Raw genomic sequence first — 20,309 nt, forward strand, 5'->3', positions numbered from 1 at the left:
TCTTCAGTGGAGCAAAGCCTTCCTTCATTACTTAAGTCCCGAATAAATATTTTATACCTGCTTTAGACCACCTATGTTAAAATCAGTTTGTTTAATGAAGCAGTCACATTAGAGTTCTAACAGGAGAGCCATAAAAAGACAGTGAAATAATAATGTAATCAGACTAGAATTTCTCTAAGGGGAGTTCTAAGAAGTTGTGAAAATATAGAATTAATCCTTTTGGGGGCTAACTTGATGGGCAGTGGGAAGACTGACTACTGAGGTCACAAATGTTTTATGCTTTGATGAATAGCATGACGATGGATATCCCAGGTTTATTAAAAAGGGGGCAGGCTGTACAAGAAGTTAGATGTGTTATATTAGGGACTGCAGATCTTTTGCGGGTGGTGATTTCTTTCTTTTTTTTTTTTTTTTTCTTTAAACCCTTTCTGGCTATTCTGAATTGAAGGATACTCCTAGATAAGCGTCACTACTGAAGCTCATTTTGAATGAAAGCTCAAATATAAAAAAAAAAGCTGACTGTAAGAACATAAGAGCTCAATGTCAGCCTGAATGGTTTCTTGTGTCTAAAATGAAGTTGTTGCCTGATTTACTTAATTCAGTTTTGCATTCTCTATAGTTTCCTCTTATAGTAGCAGAATTGAAAAAAAAAAATTATACAATTTTTAGAGATATGTAGAGATTGTCTCACTTATCTTGATGGCAGGGAAAGAAGGACATGACTGTAGAGAGTGTGCAAGTTTACTCGGCTGTGATTACAAAAGTTTTAATTTATATTATTAAAGCTTAAAATAAATCGATTTAAACCATCCTCAGCTAAGTGACTCAAGCGAAATACCTGTAGGATATAGCTGCATTTAAGCCTTGAGCATGGATTGCTTTCATTATACTGGCAAGTAAAATTGCCAGCACATTTTTTTGTTTTGATTGGGGAGGATCATTTCTACAGCCATAAAACATTGAAAATGGAGATGGGATACAAATAAACAGGATAGATATTACAAAGTTGGTTGTTAATGTTTCAACACTTTACTTATTTGTTCTGGGACAATATTATGAAAAGAAAAATCAGAATAAAAAACTCTGAAAGGCTAGAATTAATTTAGCATGGAAGAATACAGGAACTGAATTAAAACAATACCTTCTGAAAGATCAAATGAAAATGAACTGCAAAGTATTTAATGATATTAAAAACCTCCATTTATTTGAAAACTATTTCCATGAACTTTTTTCACAAAGATTACATACCGAAAGTGAATGTTAATTTACAAGATCTATCCTTAATTGAGGTCTCAATGCCTCATTTCTTTCAGTGGCTTTTCTTTTAGCATAAGATACATCCAACAGAAATAATAAGGCCATTTTGGACCTATGGTGGAAGATAACGAGAGGAATGACTGATTGAGCAAAATCTTTAAAGAAGTTTTCACTTTAAGGATGCAGTTATGAGTCTTATTGACGCAGGCACCTACTTCTTGAAAAATCGTTAGGTATTTGGAATAGCCGTAACTTGGTATGCAATGTCATAACTGTCTGTCATAAATATGGGACAATCTGATGAACAAATATTATTGTGCCTTCAAATACAGTTACTGAAACAATGTTCTGTACATGGGCTGTTCGGCATTATGGAGCTGTCTTTGCTGTCTCCAGTTCAGTGAGGGAATTCACTTGTCCTCTACTCTGTTCCAGCTTTTCTCAGCCCTCCCTGACTGTATGCACAAGGTGTGGGAAACCGTCAATAATTTTTTGTGCTGCACAGCAGTTAGGAAGTATAAACCCCTATCTATGTGGAACCTTGTGTTACACGCATACCCTCACACAGGACTTGAAGTGATGGGGCAAAGAAAGGTCCTGTCATCTTTTGACCTGCTATGAAGATTGGTGGGGAGCTGGTTTCCCCTTCTCATCCATCTTGAGATTGTGTTTGCCTGAGATGTATGCAATATCCGTAGCTTATAATTAAATGGATGAGGTTTTAAGACAGTCTGACAGTCGCATTTTCAATGGGACTTCATTGCATAGTGCGCATCTTTACCTGCTGTGCGAGGCAATTTAAGCCTCTCGCCTATCATTGTTTTATAATTGTGCCTATGCATTATTTACATGTGTCTGTACAAACCCACTGTCTTCTAAAGGTTTTCCCATGTAAGACCTGATGCGAAATTCCATAAACATGTCTGAAAATGATAGACAAAGGCATGGAATATAGATTTGATAGCATTTTTACTGTGTAGCTCCTTTGGCTTTTCAGAGAGAAAACAGACTAGGCACCGACTACACAGTTGAAGATTCAGTACACTGAAAATTCAGCCGAGGAGGAAAGTAACATTCTCACTGCATCACTGGTGTAGGCATACTTTAAGTATGCTACAGCTTTTAGCAGTATTGCTGGGGTTCTCTTCCTTTATCTCAGCTGGTGACTCATACTGCAGTGCAACTAGAGGCATCACATTCGCATCACCTATCAGCTTATTATTCAGGGCAAAGTAATTGTTGTTGACATGTTAAAATACTCCACTGAGTACTTCATACTTCATTTATGAAATATTAGAATTTTCCTTTGAACCGAATCTCTTCAGCCTAAATCAGCTTAATATGTCCATGAAATCCCCCTGGCTCTCTTATTGATGTTATTTCTAATAATACATATATTTGTTCTGCTGTTTTTGTAACAGCTGGCAGGGTGTGTGTTTGCAATCCCAAATCTTATCTGAAGGCACATTTCTACAACATAAGAAGATAAACAGCACTGGAACCTTGTAGAACTTTCCAGTCTGCCTTCAGACTGAGATTTGCTAATGGAATATATTGCCAGAAGTACAAAAAGATTTTCAGCAGGACTGGTAGGTTAGGAACAGAAGCTGGGAGAGTTGGACCAAGTGTAATAGTGAGTTTTCTAGGGAAACTAGAAAGAGCCTTTTTTCCCCTCTTGATTAGATTTTTCTATGTAAAATTAATTCTTTAAGTTGTTCTTTTGTTTCTATTTTTGCTTGAAAACTAAGCTTCTGGAATATTCTGGTCACTGACAGTATGAAAACTCATTTTTCTAATAAAATATATTTTTTTAAAAGTGGCTTATCCTTGTTTTTGACAAGGTTACTCTAACTGGTTATACCAATAGTCTATTTGATGACTTTTATTACGCTAGTATCTGCAGGCTATAATTAAAGAGACTTCAGAACTAATCATTTTCCCAGATATTTTGCTTTCTTAATGTAATACATAACAGGAGAGCAAGACCAGCAAATGGGAGCAAGTAAGATGCAGAGCAGAGACAGCAGCAAATCTCATGATGTGTTCACACAAATAGTAATGTCCAGCATGTTCCTACAACATTTCAGAAATTTTCTGCTTCTTCAAATATATTCATTCATCAATATCCAGTTAAGTTAAATCAATCTCTCAGGACATGCTACTGTTTTGCAGGGATTGGCTTTCATAATGTGCAGCTTAATTACAGGAAGATTCTGCTGGAACATTGAGGCTTTTTTTTTTTTCCTTCATTAACTGCCACTAAACCCTTGTGACTGGCCTAGTAATACTCCGTCAGTCTGCATGTTTCTGCCAAGCATGTTTTATTTCATTATCTCTTAAATTCTCTTTAATACATGTGGAACCATTGTCACAGGACCCATGCATGCTTTCATATTAATGAAGCAAATTGGAGCAGGTTTTAATGTGTTTCTTCCATAAATTAAGCTGTATGACTGGAGAAACCTGTGAAGGCTTTAGTTTAAATCCAGTAAGTTAGCCTGTTTAACATGTCAGTAGCAATTAAATGGTCAGAAAAAAATCAGGCAAAATTTTTAACAAAATATTCTGCTCTTTTTTGGAAATAGCCTCTTCATGCACAAGATGTGCAGGTGACAAGGTTGATTTAACTGTGAATGAAGGGCAAAAAGGGATGTATTATAAAGCTGCAGGGTTTTTTTTTTCTATGTATCACCTTCCCACACCCATTAAGAAATTATCTTGAAGCAAGGTAAAATAATTGTTTAAATGGAAGCTTCCATTAAATCCTATCAATGTTTCTTCTGTTTTAGGCATGAAAGAGCTGTGAAAGTATACTGAAACTGAGGCAGAGTTTTTAGTTCACCAAGCAAGAGCAGGACAAGTCTAGAGAGTATGGAGTAAACAGGATTTGTGTATCCTTTGCCTTTAGCAAATGTTGGAGAATGGTTTTGTTCCATCTGTCTCCACTGTAATAGCCTTTTAATTCAGAAATGCTTGACTAATTACTATTTTATTGTGTTAGATTTTTAAATGCTTTTTTTATTACAGCAGCTTAATAAACAGTATTCTTATAAATTTCTTAGAGTATCTCTGTAGGCATTCTGTTTTGAATGACTGAAGTGTTTCCTCTATTTAGCTTAGTTTAGCTGCTGTAATTAAAAAAAATATTAATTTTATAATTCTATAAAATGTAATAATTTTATATACTTAAAATTTTAATTTTCTCTGTTTCTCTGTTCGTACTGTTGTCTGTGTATAGAATTAAACTGGAAACTTGCTATAATTCTTCTGTGGTGGGAACACAGTCTTGGCCATGTTTGCATCAGCCTGGTTAGTGAGAAGTCAAGTTTTGTCAGCACTGAAGAATGGAGCTACAAATTTAGAAATTAAACACAACTTTTTGGATGCAAACTGATTGACAGGGCTGGCAGGTATTTCCTTTGGTGACCGACAGTGACTAAGAAGTGGTCTGTTACTAGCTAAGAACTAGAGTACTTCTGGAAAGAAAGTCACAATGTTGCTTGTTTTCTGTTAGGATTTTGACTTTTTGAACAGAACTAAGATGCCTGAAGTTACTCTCTTGCTTCAAAGTGTACAGGTCACAATTTAATGATCATTTTATAATGACTGAGAGGTTGGCTCGGAAACCAGTGAAGGAGAATATGCGTGTGCACACATGCACTAAAGCAGCAACTCCCAAATCTTTATGAACCATCCCTGCAATCTGCACCACCGTCACTGTTCAATCGTTTTCTTTGGCAGGCCCCCCCAATGCTACCTCCCTGGGTTTTTTGCTCTTTTGCATATCCCTGGATTTCTGCAGTTGCGCTATTGTTTGTCCTCTCTCCTTTCCTGTTTCTCCTTTTATCTCCATTTCACAGATCCACAGCACTGCTTCTCTTTCCCTGTTGAGCCCACAGTACAGGCCTAACTTGAACGTTAACATACCTCACCAGCTGGGAAATGCAATATCAGAATATAGAGTTAAAATATAGAACCTTCTAGTTTCCAGCTATCTGTCATTAACTCTCTAATTTGGAGGAAATTTTTCTCTTTAAATGTGCATTTTGGACACAAAATTTATTAGAAATTCACTTTAAGGGTAGTTTAAAGTAAATCAGTTTTGCCTTAACTGCCAGTAAGCTTCTGAATGAAAAGCTTTTTGTTTGTGGTTTTTGTTTGCCCCCCAGCCCCTTGTGCGAATAGGTATACTGGGGAAACCAATTACTGAGGTTAACTTTGAGATGTCTTAAAACTGTAAAACCTATTGCAAGAATTATTTCTAGTTACCTTTAATGTATTTGTTGTTAATGTATTTGTTTAAATTTCCTAAAATTTTTGCAATGGAGGTTTTGGATTATGAGTTTGATAATAACTTCTAACTGCACTTCCAGTTTATTATCAAATATCTCCCAACAGTCGCTTGTTGTGAACATTGTTTTGGCTTTCTCTGCCATTCCCTTTCTCTCTGTGCTAAAAATACAATAGCAATGGATCAGACAAATAAGCATGGTTGCAAGCGAGTGGCACCTGGTGAAGGTAGACTGGAAAACAAAGCCATGTGGAATAACACACAATTGGAGCCAGGCACTCTGTTGACTGCTAATTTGTTCCTTTCCTCAGTTGTGAATTTTAATGAAGACTGATGTTTGCTTTTCTGTTTCCTATTTATAAGTATTTGAACACTAAATGCAAAAGTTCAGTATCGTCCTCCTGTTTCCATGTTTGGGGGGGGGGGGAAACCCTAAACCCAGCCATTCTCAGAACACTGGCATAAACAAAACTATCTTTTTAACAAGCAGCACTGAGCCATCTGGTTGTTGAAAATTTCATGGCTATTTCTGACCTATGCTTTAAATTGGTTTACTAGCTAGCACAATTAATATCATATTACAAATGATAGTCTACTAATGTTTTTGTAGATATACTGGAAATATCATCTGTTTTGGCTATGATAGATTAGTTGCTTAGTAAAACAGAACTGCAATCTTGAGAAATATACAAAATAGATGACTGAAAATCTAAGCATTAATGCAGTTATGTTGAATGCAGCATTTACTAGCTGTGGAAAGCTCAACTCTATTAACTGTAGTAACCTGGTAAAGACGTGTCCATATATATCTTCTCTTCATGATATGGATCATATCTTCATGATCCAAACAAATAAAGTATTAGTAATGTTAACAGGGAAGGTTTCATGGCTGATCTGAGTAATGTCTATTGAAATGACGGAATATTTCTCTTTAAGTAGTTGATTCTGATTTTTCTGAAAACTCAAGCACAGTTATTGACATCTTTTTCATTGTGTTCATGTCTTGCAGGGTTCTTCATGGCCTTGACACCTAAGCAGGACTTTCTCTGAATGAAAGAAAGCCTGGACTCTGGAATACAATTAAGGTGTACTGGTATTCTGTCTCCTAGGTAATGCTTTTTGCTCATGGCTTAAAATAACATACAACTGTCCAATCTGTACTGCTTTGTTATAAAATGAACACTGTCATATTATATTTTGTCACAAATCTGAAAATCATTTCTCTGACACAAGTTTAAGAATTGTGCTTTCATGTCTGTAGTGTTTTAGGAAAAGATTTAGTAGTTTGAGTTATGTGTTAATTATTGACTGAATGCCCAACTTGCAGACTTGTAATTTGTTTGTCTGTATATCATACTGTATTCCTATCTTCTGTACCTATGTGGCATTATGCCTTTTCATATAAGCTGCCACTATAGTGTAGGTGCCTTTTCAGGTGTTAGGTTGCATCGTATCACCAAGCTGAAGTAGACTCACAAGAAACCTTGTCTTCTGTTTTTCAACAAAACTTTTATTCTCTTGGAATTCAAAAACATTGTTTCTTGACTTGATAAAGATTTGCCAAGTGACAAAACATGACTTTATACCGTAAAGGTAGTGATATTTTGAAGTCTTTACTTGCTTTTTTTCCCAAGGGTATTGGATTGTACTGCAAAAAATAGTAAGCACTAGTATTCACATTTTGCGTATGTGGATACAGAACCAAATGATCAACAGGGGAGCAGTGACAGAGTGGGCAATGGAACCAAGCCCCTCTAGTCACTGCACTCCACTGGATTTCCTTTGCGAGTGAGAGTAATGTTAAAATTACTTTTCTGTCATCTTGTAATTGTCATTTACAGTGCAGTGGCATGCCAATGTGGTGCTAACCCAGACTGGTGTATACACATTGTGCGTGTGTGTCTGTCAGTATAGCAGACAGCAATTAAAAAAAAAAAAAAAAAAAAAAAGAGGGACTTTGCATGTACGCTTCTGTCTAGGTACCTTTCTTCCCAAAGGCCCTACACAGCTTAACCCTCTTAACCCTGTGAGATAGTTGTTTAGGATTTGGTTTCCTTCACTGGTGTTTGATATGTAGCCCCAGAAACGAATTGGGAATTTAGGGGAATGCAGCTTTTAGTGGCCTGAGCAAGTAAAGGAGAAACACTTCACTTTAGCGTAAGTCAGGACACAAAGATCTGTTTCTCCTAGCTATTTACTTCTATCAGAGGTAAATTCTTTAAAATTATAGAACTCTGAACACTGTTTAAGAGGCCCTTTTGTGAATTTCTTATCCATCTAATATAAGAGAGAGATGCTTGACTGGGAGATATTGCAGGTATTATGTGTTTAACTGCATTCAAAGTACTCTCTACGTGTTGCAGCTGACACACAAGATCATTTCAGTCTTAAAAATGATGCAGTACTACAATAATGCAACCATCTAAATCATAAATGCATGTGAAAAGACAATACACTGTTAGAGATCCAGTTCTCTTACAAAATGTGAAGAAACCATAGAAGCAGCTGCTGAAGAACACAAATATTGTTTACTACTACTAGTGAATGACTACTTCTGTAATAATAATATATAAAATCTTAGAAGCCTACTGCATGCTGCAAGATGCTATCACTCAAACCAGATCACTCAGACAATCAAATTCATCATCCTATTTTGATTTCTTTTTTATTTTTTTAAGAGCTATAATCAGAGCTATTTGTGAGCCTTCAGACTCACTACTGGATAAAAGACAAGGCTGTGCTACCTCATTAATGAACTGAGGGCTGTAAAGAATATCCCAGTAAAGGATTCCTGGAGATAGAGACATCAAAATTAAGGGTTAATTTACTGCATAAATACAGCATTGACTGAAACGCTTAGTGTGCAGCGAACTAGTCTATTTTTATGACTTAACCTTTACTGATCCGCGTCTGTTAATCAGCTCTGTATTATGCAGATGCTATTTATGTTTATAAAGACATAACTGAATGTCCTTGGTATTAAAGACACAAGATTTTTGGATTCTGTTTTTAATTGTATTCCTTGATGATGTCCTCACCTCTTGGATGAGGTTAGCTAATCTATTTGCTTCCTACTGAGAGAGGAATGTTGCTACAATACAGTGACTCAGCTAATCTAAATGGTTGACTGTTCTGCCTGAATTTGAATCTTTTCCCTGTACATGAAACCAAAACATAGGATTTTCTGTAAAAATATGCAGTCTCAAAAGAAAATTCATATTAATTACACGTAAAACTAGGTAACAATTTCAACTACTTTGTCAAATTCTGTGATAAAGCTATATTTCTTGCAAAATGTAAACACCTGACTTTTCTGTTGCTCTCATTGCCTTATATTTAGCATTAATATTTATGCATGGATTTTGGTATGTGAAGAAGCAGCTTATGGAAAGTGCCATGAGTCCTTCACAGAAAGTTAAAATTGCTGTGCACACAGGACAAATACTAAATATTTTTCTGTAAATAAAATTTTAGACATTGAAATAAAAATCTCCCTCATAGCTTTCATAGTTGGCAAAAATGATGCTGTCTCACAACTAATTATAATTTTAGGATTCCTACTGTAGAGGAACCCACCCGTGTTTGCACAATGACCTCCCTTGTATGCTATAGAGACAACAGCTGTTGTGGGAGGAGGCAGTTCTCATACTGCGATGTTCTGGAAAATGTCCTGCCAGATGTCAAAATTATTTATTTACTTATTTACTGGGGGAGGGAAATGAGTACAACTTGGGTGTCTCTCCTTGTTATAAGAGATGGCAGAGAAAGAGGTACGTGCTTGGAGTGATGCCCACATTTCTAGATCAGAGCTAACATCAGTGAAATAAGTCAGCTAAATGCATTTTGAATAAGACCTAATATCTTGTTTTAAGAGAAAGTCGTCTTTAAGGGTTCTTATCTCAGCTCTAATTTCCCATCTTATGACATTTCACATGTGTTTCTTCCATGCTCTGGTTTGATTTTTCACTCACAAGCTGTAACAGTTATTCTGCGAAGGGGCAGGTGGTTAGGTTTTTCATCCCAGACCACTGCAAAATGCTTTATGTTCAAATTTAAATATAAGGTATTAAAGTGAACATTTTAGAAGGAACTACAACCAAGCAAAGGTCAATGGCTGATTGTGTAACTTCTGGATATATAAGGTTTGGGGAGTTCCATAATCTATTATATTACTTTAAAAAAAGCTCTAATATTAATCCCTATAAGCAAAGAAATACTGTGTAAGCATGAACAATGTAACTTAGTTTATGTACTTTATATTAGTTTTATTTCATTTCACACTGAAAATAATAGGAATAAGAATATTTTAGCATAACCCTTCTGTAAAGGATGGGAAAGGGGATTATTACATAACTTTTAAAAAGTCTTGTAGCATTTCCGAGTTTCAAACATCAGAGATTATCTCTTGCTCTGTTTCAGTTCTGTAGAATAACAGAATTAATCTCTAAACCCTAAAGTGGTTCTAAGAAATTAAATGCTTAAAGTGCAACTACCCTTAGAGTGATTTAAAACATATGATTAGTGTAATGCAAATGCATGATGAAATAGCTGTAACATATTAGAGGTTAGAAAGTCTTCCTGATTTGCTAAGACATTCAAATCTTGATAAAGACCTAAACCTGTTGTTCTGTCTTGCCCCTTCATCTTTTAGTCCTATTGATTTCAAAGAGCATATTGGAAAGGAGACTTCTTTCAGTTTTCATTCATATATGGTCTCTGAAAGGAGTATAGCACTTAATGAAACAGATAAAATTTAAAAATTGATGTGACAGTTTTAAGAGTAGTTACAGCACATTAACAACCATTATTTTATGAGTTCAATTCACAGCATCATATAAACATGTCACTGTGGTGCACTATTCTTCTTGACAATACAAAAATATAGCGGGTAGATTGGTATCCATATTTTGTATTGCTGTTTTCAGGTATTTTTAACTAGGAACATTATAAAGATTCGCTTTTAGAAAGCATTCAGACATGTATTTTATGTCCAACTGATTATTAGTGGGTTCTACATCCAAGAGCAGAGTAGAACATATACTTCAGATTGTGCTGCAATATTGCTTAGTCTTTATGATTAGTCCAGCAAGTATGGACTGGAACAGAGGTCTTTCTCAATTGTCTTGTGAAATTAGGAACCTCTGAAATAGACTGTTTTCTCATTAGTGGGCAACTAAAGCAGCTGCACATCTTTAGATGGTCATATATTTACAGTGATGTAGGCTGTAAGAATATGTCAGGGCATAAATGATCATTATACAGATGATGACAGAGGGCTTCCCTCAATACAGAACTTACTACAGAATGATTTTTACAATATTAAATTTCCTTAGCTGGTACTAAAGTTACTCTGGTTAAACACAAAATGAAAATTACCTGATAACAGCAAATACATTGGACTACCATGTATAGTGCACTCTATTGGACAGACTTAATCAAGAATTTAGCACAAAGTTATCACTAGATACACAGTCAACTTCAACGCAAGAGGAGTGTCCTTTCTCACTTGGCCTTACTCTGCAGTTAAGTAAAAGGACATTCAGCAAGGTGAATCTGTGTAAATTCTGTATATTTGTAAAAAGAGAAGAGGATCTTTTTTTTGGCTATTCATTGAACAATAGTTTGTCCAATTCACATGATTTTAATGAGCAACAAGGCAAACTGTTTCACAGTACAATACACTATAGTAAACTTATTTTTTGGATTTTTCACATCACTTGCCCCCCCCCCCCCCTTTTTTTTTTCCCCTTTTGCTAGGCTAAAAATTCTTAGGCAGAATTTTCATTGCATAACAAATGGATATTAAACTCACTACAAGCAGCAAAATGGAAATAATTTTTTGAAGAAACCCATGAACAGAAATGTGACAAAACCTATGTAGAATGTTGAAGAAGATTATAATAGTGTATTTGGCAGCATAGCAAGAAGTGATACAAAAGAGGCCTAACAACTTTAAATGTGGGGCTTGCTGCTTTTAATTGCAGTGAGAATGACCAAAGTTATGTGAGTCTCTGTAATGCTTATGGGCACACATTCAGTCTCTGTTTCAAAAATAATTTTTAGGAATTAATAAGTCTTAACTGCTTAAAAAAATAAAAAATGTCTAAAAATGTTTTAGTAATGTTGTATCTTCAGTGCTGTTGTACAAAGGTATCTGAGACACGTTTTCAGGTTAAGAAGCAGTTTATATACATTTGAGGGACAGAAATCAAACCACAGGTTTAATATGAACTTTTGTTATCTTGATCATGGAATTAATAGTGTATTTCCTTAATTAGGAGTCCCAACTCATTTATTTTTGATTTATAAACAATGTAGTCAGTATTTGTGACTTGTGTCTTCTAGGAGATTATTTGTGACTGAAATGTTGACATCCGGTAATAATTTGAAAAAGAATTTAAAACTGAGTACTTGTGTTAGTTTTGAGGCCTGCACTGTTTTGTACACAGTGTATTAAAGGTAGTAAGTCAGAATGCAAAATTGCAGTAAGTGACTAAAATTTTCTTCTATTCTAAGGCCCTGAACTATAAAGACTGACAGAGAGAAGTTTGTCTTCCTACATGATGAGACCTGCCAGAAGTTTTGAATTATCCTCTGAGTACAGTTGTTTCTACAAACGGTTTTTCTTTAATAAGAATAGAATTCATAGGTGCATATTTCCACACCTTTCCTGATTCTCAACCTTGCAACTGAATTAAAGGCCTACTATTACCATGTATTTGTCAGTAAATTATATATTATGCTGTGTTCTTTTGTATTACATAGAAATGTGGCCTTCATGTTTTAAAAGTAAATTTTAAAATAGACAAGTGCATGTCGAATAGGATGCTCTGGACTTTGAGCCGGCTTCCACTGTGCCAAAGGAGGGATGGTAGTATTTTGCCAGTAGAATATAGCCAGCTGATTGCTAATCATAAGTTCCAGTTTTACTATAAAAGTGAGAAATACAGTGACAGCTAAAGGGTTTGTGAACCAAGCAATCCTGAAGTAAGTTTTTTATTTTTCTGGGTTTTTTCCCCCCTGTTTTTATATGGAGGATATTTCAGTCTTTTAGCTTTTAAGATATGGCAATTTGAGGGATGCTGTATGCATGCATTTACATTGGAATATGTGATAACTTTTGCTTCATCAGTTGGCCTTTATTAGAGAACTGCATCAAATTCTGTTGTATTAACAATTCTTCAAGAAATGTTTGGGAAAGGTCAGTCCGAAGGCATAGTTTACGTAACTCAATAACTTGAGTAATTACTTTGCACCGTTTTGCCTAATTTTATTGCTTACTGGACTGAGGTATGAAGTTTTGATACTGCAGGATAGAAAACTATACAGCGTACTCAAACTTCTAAAATAGTGAACTCTGCTTTCAAAATATTCAAAGATGTGCTTGTTTTCAAACTATTGCTTGTTAACTTCTGCAAGTATATAAGAGGGCTAAAAGAGTATTTCTGTACTTTCTCATGTAAGCAACATAGTAGAGAAGTAAAATTGCAAGTAAAACCAAAAGACAGATCTAGCTTTCTCAAGGGCCTTGAAAAATTGGTAGTCTACTCAAAGCATAACGCTTCTGTGGAGTGAAACTATTTCAGCTTTTGGTACTAAGGAATCAGCTCCCAAGAAAACAGATATTCTACAGTCTTACTAAAATTGAATAAACAATGCAGTAATACCCTCAGCAAATTACACGTTGTACAACTCTTGGATAGGATTAAAGGTGAAAAACTGGAATTGTTGGCCAAGAAAATCTTAGCTGAACTTTCTTAAAAAAAAAAAATTTGAATGTAATATATATTGCAGATTGGTTATCCCAGCCTGTGTATCCCTTCCATGTTTTTAGCTAATGATCTTGAGGAAAGTATTGGGAATGCATGTAACTGTATCTGCATGTATATATAATATGTTTATGTATAAACATATGTGCAATAATGTATAAGACTTACATTGTATAGTTTACCTTTTACTTATAAAGTTTTTTTTTCAATTCTTTATATTGCAGCTGACTTTTTTAATGTCTTATTTTATAAAATAGGCATTCATTGACAATGGTGAGATGAAAGGTAACTTTTGAATCCTACACATATTGCATAGTACTGGCTTTTAATTCATTTGAGAAAAACAATTATGTTTTGTTACTAATTCATTGTTTAGCTCATGTGCTGTCATCCTTTCAATTCTTTGCTCGTCTTGCATGTTGCACATTAATGGCTTATCAGGTTTTCACATACATGGTATTCAAAACTCATTTGTGGTAACTAAAGCAGCCAATTAATTAGGTAAATGTGCATTCATCTTAATAATTTGATAAGTCATTTAAAAAGAAAATTACAGTTTTATTGTGAAGGCCAGATTGGATGTAAATGCATATTTTGTTTGCTGCATTTCATCTAGAATTGTGGTTTACAGTGTTTTATTCTCTTTCATTAGAAGCCAGTCCTGGGTTTATTTTTCACTACATAACTGTATTCCAGTTGATCTCGCATTATCTATTCAATCAATTAGAATGTAAGTCAGAATGGTAGGACGTTTACACTCTAAATTTCGTAACATAAATAAAAAATTTGCAGAAGAAAAACCTTAAAAAACAGACCAAAACACTTCTGTGTCAATTAAATTGACTTTATGTATGATTTAGCTGGCAGACTTTTTGATCTTCAGAGGATGTTCATATGCTGTTTAGCCTCTTTTTTTTGAGGATGAAAATTTTCTTTATGTATTGTTGAGTTTTCTCTGATTAGGAAAATCTTCAGGTTTTAAGGGACAAAAAAGCCCATTCCTGTGTAAGCACAGTACCTCTGAGTGTATGCATATGTGTATCTGGTATACCTCAAGCCTTCAGCTCTATTGTTCTTAGCAAATGAACATTTTTTGTCTTCTGTACTTTTTCTATAGCCTTTGTATAGTATTCCTTGTTAATCTTATTCTTTAGATATCAAAGAAAGTAAAGTTCTAAATTACACAGTAGGGAGAAATACCTTAAGTACAGCCTATAAGGAATTTATATTTTTCTGGTTTTTAAAAAATTGTTTATTCTTCTGTCTTGGTCAAATTCCGGTGTAACAGTCACTGTGACTGTATGTCTTATTTTTGTTACTCATAACGTCTACTATTTGTTCCTTTTCATAATGGTGACTCTCCTCCACACTGAGAAGTGTCCAAGTTTTGTTGATAGGATTATCCCTAGATAGTATGTGTAGTCTCTAAACAGTTTGTTTAGAAGGATTTGTATTTACTCATCTGCAAAACGGTAAATATGTCTTGCTAGTTGAGACTGCTCTATATTACAGAAAATCAGCAAACGAACAGATATAGAAACAATCTTCTGGACTGTAAGAGGAAACACCTCTCACTGAGATGCAAAGAAATAAACTACCTGTTTCTGAGATTAGTAGTATAATAAGACTATGGTTTCAAAACCAAAAAAGTAGAAAACACAATAAATATAGCAGGTCATATAGGCATACCACACTTATTGCTGCATTCCTCTAGAAGTACAATGCCAGTAAACAGTATTTTATATATACTTTAATATATGTATATTATCACATAAATTTAAGATACGTATTAAACATGCCTCTTCTTTATATATTCAACTTGTCAGTCCATGTGTGTAATTGTTGCTTTTTTTGCTATAAATTTTATTTAAAAGTTAATTATTTAGATGACTGTGGCTTGAGTTCTGAAATATCTGCAAGATTGCCCTCAGCCTTTAAAGAAGTTTAGTCTGAGTAAGGCTGGCCATATTTGAGCCTTAATTACATGGTAAAAAGTGCTTGAAGTTCCTTTGTATTTGTATCAATGTACTTAATTTTTTTTTTTTAATTAAAGATCCTTAAAACACAGGATATAGTGAACCAAAAAATCAGATAACAGATATATTTATTAGTAGGAAATGGAACGATAACTGCTACTGCTATTGCTATTATAACTCCAGATTTTAGAATAGGCAAACTATTTTAACAGACTTTTCTCTCTTGTAATAATTTATTTCACCTATAGTTACCACTCATAGATTGTAGCCTGTCTGTTTCTATTACAGGTTGTTCCCATGTCACATACAGAATTTTTTTGAACTCCCTCTTACATCTCAGCAAGCATTATTCATGAGACTACAAAGCCCTCTTCTGCAGTATGAATTCATCCATGTTCAAAGCTTGCAAAGGTAAAAGTCTAGTCTCTAATAAATTATGATTTATTAAATAAATTATCATGGTTTTTTAGATAAGATTTAATCAACTGCTGAGCATAGAGGACGTATAATACAGTACATAATTTTCTTTTCAGGAATGCTATGTGGCTTCAAATTTAAGGAAATACTGCCAGAGGCTCTTTGGCTTTTGTACTGACAAGGAGACAAAATGCACCTTTTGACGTTGGCACAAGTTAGTTCAGATCAGTCCCTGAGCACTTCTCCAGCATTTCCTCCCATGCTCCTGCTACCCTTCCTTTGGGGTAGCTGGGGGCAGGGGAGAAGCTTCTGTCTGGGCAGCACGGAGGCCGAGCGGTTCTTCGCTGCTCTCCAGGGGCAGGGGCGGGAGCAGAGAAGGCTGCTTTTTACTACCTCCTTACATACTGTTACAGCCATCAGGTCCTCTCTGCGAATGCTAGAAGAATTAGTACAGTGTACTTCTTGCCAATACAGAACTGTTTGAATTGGTATGCTTATAAAATGTGAAATTGCTTAAGGCCAGATAAATATTTACTAAACTGACATAAATAAAACAGTGAGCCCTTATGTCTTAATACATTTACTTAACAATTTTGCATAGCACCCTGCAAACATTTTCAGTTAGTATTTCAAGTTCCTGTTACCTTTTTTTGTGAACTTTTTGTAAATTAGAAGTCCGATTTCCCCATGTGATCCAAAACATACATCGGTAGGCATATCAGAAGAAAATTATATTAATACCAAGGCAACAGTCTAGGTGATAAAAATTTAGATGTTTAAATGACCATCTGACAGAAAACAATTCTGGTTAATTTGTGTTCTCTGTTAATGTTCATAAATCAAAACATGAGACCCTAGATTTGGGAAGGGAGGATCAAGCTGATTTTCTGTCCTTTCTAAAGCAATAACTGAGGCAGTTACTCCCCGGTGTGCCTATTTCTGTCACATCTTCGTATGGTTTAACTGCACTTCTGCCACCTTGGACAACAAAATGCAAGGAAGATCAGAAATAGAAAGCTGACATGCTTTTGCTTCAGGGACATTGTAACAGCAGGAGTTCTGGGAGAATTCAGTGAACCTGTCTAATGAAACTAAGTGAAAGTGTACTAGTTAGGATGCTTCATCCTTTCTCTTTCTTCTTTTCGTCTCAGTTTGCCAACACAACTAATCCCCGGTAATTTGATCCTTTTTTTTGCATTGTGATTTCACTGCTAGGAAACAAAACTGTATTTAAAATTGCTATTGTACTTTCTGCTTTGATATTGACTCTTTTTGTTGTTTAACATACCAGTGATTCAGTATTCTCACTTCCTAATAGACATAATCATGTTGAATTATCTCACAAATGTATCGTGAGGTGTTGGAAATATCATGAATAGTAGGTTGGACAAAAAGTGCTGTTAGTTCTTTTTCAGGCACAGTTTTATGTACTATTAAATTTAGCAAGCTCCCTGTAATATTCTTCTGATACTCTTTGAACAAAGTTTTCCATTCACAGTAACAACGCTATGTGAAGAACTCTGCTTTTTGTTTTGTTCTGCACTAGGGACCAAGTTCTTTGAGACTTTGACCAAATTCAGTTGCCAGTTGCCTTAGTGCAGTTTTGGATTTATAAGGTTGTTACAATACTCAACGGGATGTTTTAAAAAAAAAAAAACAAACCTCTGAAGTCTAGCATTTGAGGATGATTGACTGACATTTTGTAAAATTTTAGTCAGCATAGTGGTAGAGTTAAAAAAACCAACCCCACAAAAAAACCCAAGTACAAATTTCTGAGAAGATGCTCATGGAGAAGAGACACCGCATTCAAAGCGGATAAAGTGTGTGAACTAGGAAATACCTTCTACTCTAGCGTTCTACATAGCCACAACATCTTCTGAGTGCACAGGCTAGGTGAACAAGGCTTCTGCTACTTACCCAAACATCGAACAGTTTGTGAAGCCATGAAGGGCAACCCTAGCAGAGAGTCTGTTGGCCATGATTACAATTAGAATCAGTCTCTATAATAATCTTAAAGCAATTGTTTGGCTGGACTGAGAATATACAAGAAAGTACTACGGATAGGAATCGGATTTCATCAATCACAGAACAAAAGTTTTCCATGCAAATATGTTAACAAGGATGGATCTTGCATCACTGAAACTTGAGCAGCCTAATCAGTCTGTTTCATCATTTCTTATTTTGTTTTGTAGTAATGGATCCTGACATTCAAATTGCTCCCTATCATTTCCATTTGCTACATGTATCTTGCCCTCATAACAAAGAGTACAGCTGACACTGAAGACAGATTTCAGCCCTGTAATAGAGACCTCGTTAATACTTTTGTTAACGTGCACAGCAAAATGTAATACAGTTCATTCTGCTGTGGTTAACTTGGCTCTGCAAGACTGACTGATTTTTGTCAGTAAAATTAAGCAGGTTCTGAGTATGTATAGGAAGCAGTCTGTCCAAAGGGGGGGCATTTTTATACAATCATCCTTCAATCTAGAATAGTAATTTAAAAAATGTCTAAGTATCATTTTTCAGTATCAGACTGGTTAAGAGTGTTTTTCAGTAATCTCTTTACAGGGCAGTGAAACAGTTTGTATTGTATAAAAATGCATCTTTTGAAAAGTATAAGCACTCCCTTTTTCTTTACTTTGGTCTCCTGCTTTTTAGATGAGAAGGGAGGGGGGATTGACACAGCTATTCAGGCGAGGAGGAATAAAACAATTCTTCAGTCTTGTGATTTTTATCATCTTTGCCTGTGTGGTATCAGCGGAAATGGTGCATGTGCACTTGCCATGGTGAACTGCAATATTCTACCTCTCTGCAAGTGACTTCCTTCTGTGTCATGTGTCGTAGATGATTTAACTTCGTTATTGCACTTACATACAAGCTTTTTAGAAATACAAATAGCCCCAAGATATTTGACCACTACTGGGAGAAAATTATTCTTTCTAGATCCCACTAGACCTAAATTTATCTAGATGTAAGTGCAGTTCCACAACTTCTGTGGCAGCGCAGGCCACGGACTGGTGAAATGACAGGAACGTTCTAACTGCAGTCGTAGCCCAGGATGGTTCCACTTGTTTAAATTTTCTGTGCCCTTAATGCAAAAGCTGTATCTGTACGTGGCCTATGCTATGGCTCGGCAGAGTGAACATTTTCCCCCAGTGTGTCGATGGTGTTTAAAATGTAAGCATCTTTTGATAGCCTTGATATCTTATTTAATTGTCTGTCATGATATATGAGTGTTTCTGAATTCAGTGATTCATTAAAGAATCCTATGCAGTTCTACCTTTGAACATGTACGCTTTAAACTGTGAAAGCGTTAGCATCAGGACAGCTTTATCAAATCTCTAAAAGAAATTGCTGCATGAATTTACTGTGTATAATCTTGGGCCACCTGTTACATGCAGTATGGTCTGTAGAGATGAATTGCAAAATGATTTGCAGTTATGTGTATCTTGCATAAAGGTATATGTCAAGCAATAAAGGCTGAGTTATGTATTTTATGTTAAAAGTGATTCCCCTGAGTTTTGGGATAAAGAGAATTCAAGTTAAAGAAAGCCTACAGTTTTTAAGGTATGAAAATGCACCTGTAATTCTCCCTGACAATGTAAAATTGCCTGACAATACACAGCACTTCACCTTCATTAAACTGTGGTTTTAAATTAAAAAAAAAGATACCACCACTGCTGTTTATTAGTGAGAGGCTTCACTAATATTTTGGGGGATGTAAGTGTGGCGATGCTTGTGCATTTCACAGATGCAGCAGAGCTCTGAGCTGGTATCTGCTGTTGCTCCCCTTGCACCACTGCCGCAGTTATGCTGAGGGCAGCTGCTGGAACAAACGATTCTCGGGCAGGAACGTGTCATAGATATTTTTTAAATTGCTGCTGTTCCTTGCAGAGTGATTTGAGCCAGTCCGGGGCCGTTCCCAGCAGCTTCTTCCTCTTCAACTTCATGGCAACGCCATCCATTGTTGCCCTGATGAGCACTGAATACAACCATAAATAGCTCCACTTTGAGGGCTGCTTGTGCTGCTGTTGCATGCCCCGTGTTATTTGTTGATAAAGTAAGGCATTTAGTACCTAGGCTATAAATAAAACTTAATTCATAGTTGTAACTGACGCTAAGGCTCGCGCGGCCTCATTCCCTGACCTTGGGACTCCATGTTGCCGGTGCCAGGTGCCATCCACCGCTGCCCTCTGCCTTTGCAGTGCACCGCTACGGAACTAGCAGCGGCTCAGCCCTGCCAGAGCTCGGGGGCTGCGTTACGGCGGGCTTTTCGCTTCGAGAAGACGCCGCCGAGGGCCGGTTGCTCAGGCTGCAGCCAGCGCCGTGCCAGCCTCCAGCGCCGGACGGCCCCAGGCGCCGAGGCCGAAGGCGCCGCACGCGGGGCTGGTTTGAAGCCGGGCTGGTTTGAAGCCCCGCTGGCTGTGCCGCTGCCCCTCCGCCTGCTTCGTGCCGCCGGGGGAGCGGGGGGCCGGGACCGGGACCGCTGCCGGGTCGGTGCCTCGCCGGCCCCCGGGGCGCCCGTCGGGCGGGGCGGGAGCGAGGCTCCGCGTGCGCGGCGCGGGCGCCTTTCTCCTCATCCTCGTGGCGCGGCGCCGC

The 20,309-nt window shown here is 36.5% G+C and overlaps 1 long non-coding RNA gene across 2 annotated transcripts in view; it reads left to right on the forward strand.

Annotated features, from left to right (window-relative positions):
* The window catches only part of LOC127021744 (uncharacterized), a 59,856-nt gene extending 46,325 nt beyond the window's left edge, over window positions 1-13,531 (forward strand). The window contains exons 1-3 of one of the 2 annotated variants that reach the window (XR_007767259.1): window positions 4,502-4,667; window positions 6,558-6,657; window positions 12,065-13,531. This is a non-coding gene — a long non-coding RNA (uncharacterized LOC127021744). Of the gene's footprint in view, window positions 1-4,501; window positions 4,668-6,557; window positions 6,658-12,064 lie in introns of those variants that run through there. The other variant, XR_007767258.1, reaches the window with a different exon arrangement.
* Window positions 13,532-20,309: the final 6,778 nt, after the last annotated feature.

The sequence above is a fragment of the Gymnogyps californianus genome, chromosome 13 (genome assembly GCF_018139145.2).
Source record: "Gymnogyps californianus isolate 813 chromosome 13, ASM1813914v2, whole genome shotgun sequence".
In the NCBI taxonomy this organism is placed as follows: Eukaryota; Metazoa; Chordata; class Aves; order Accipitriformes; family Cathartidae; genus Gymnogyps; species Gymnogyps californianus.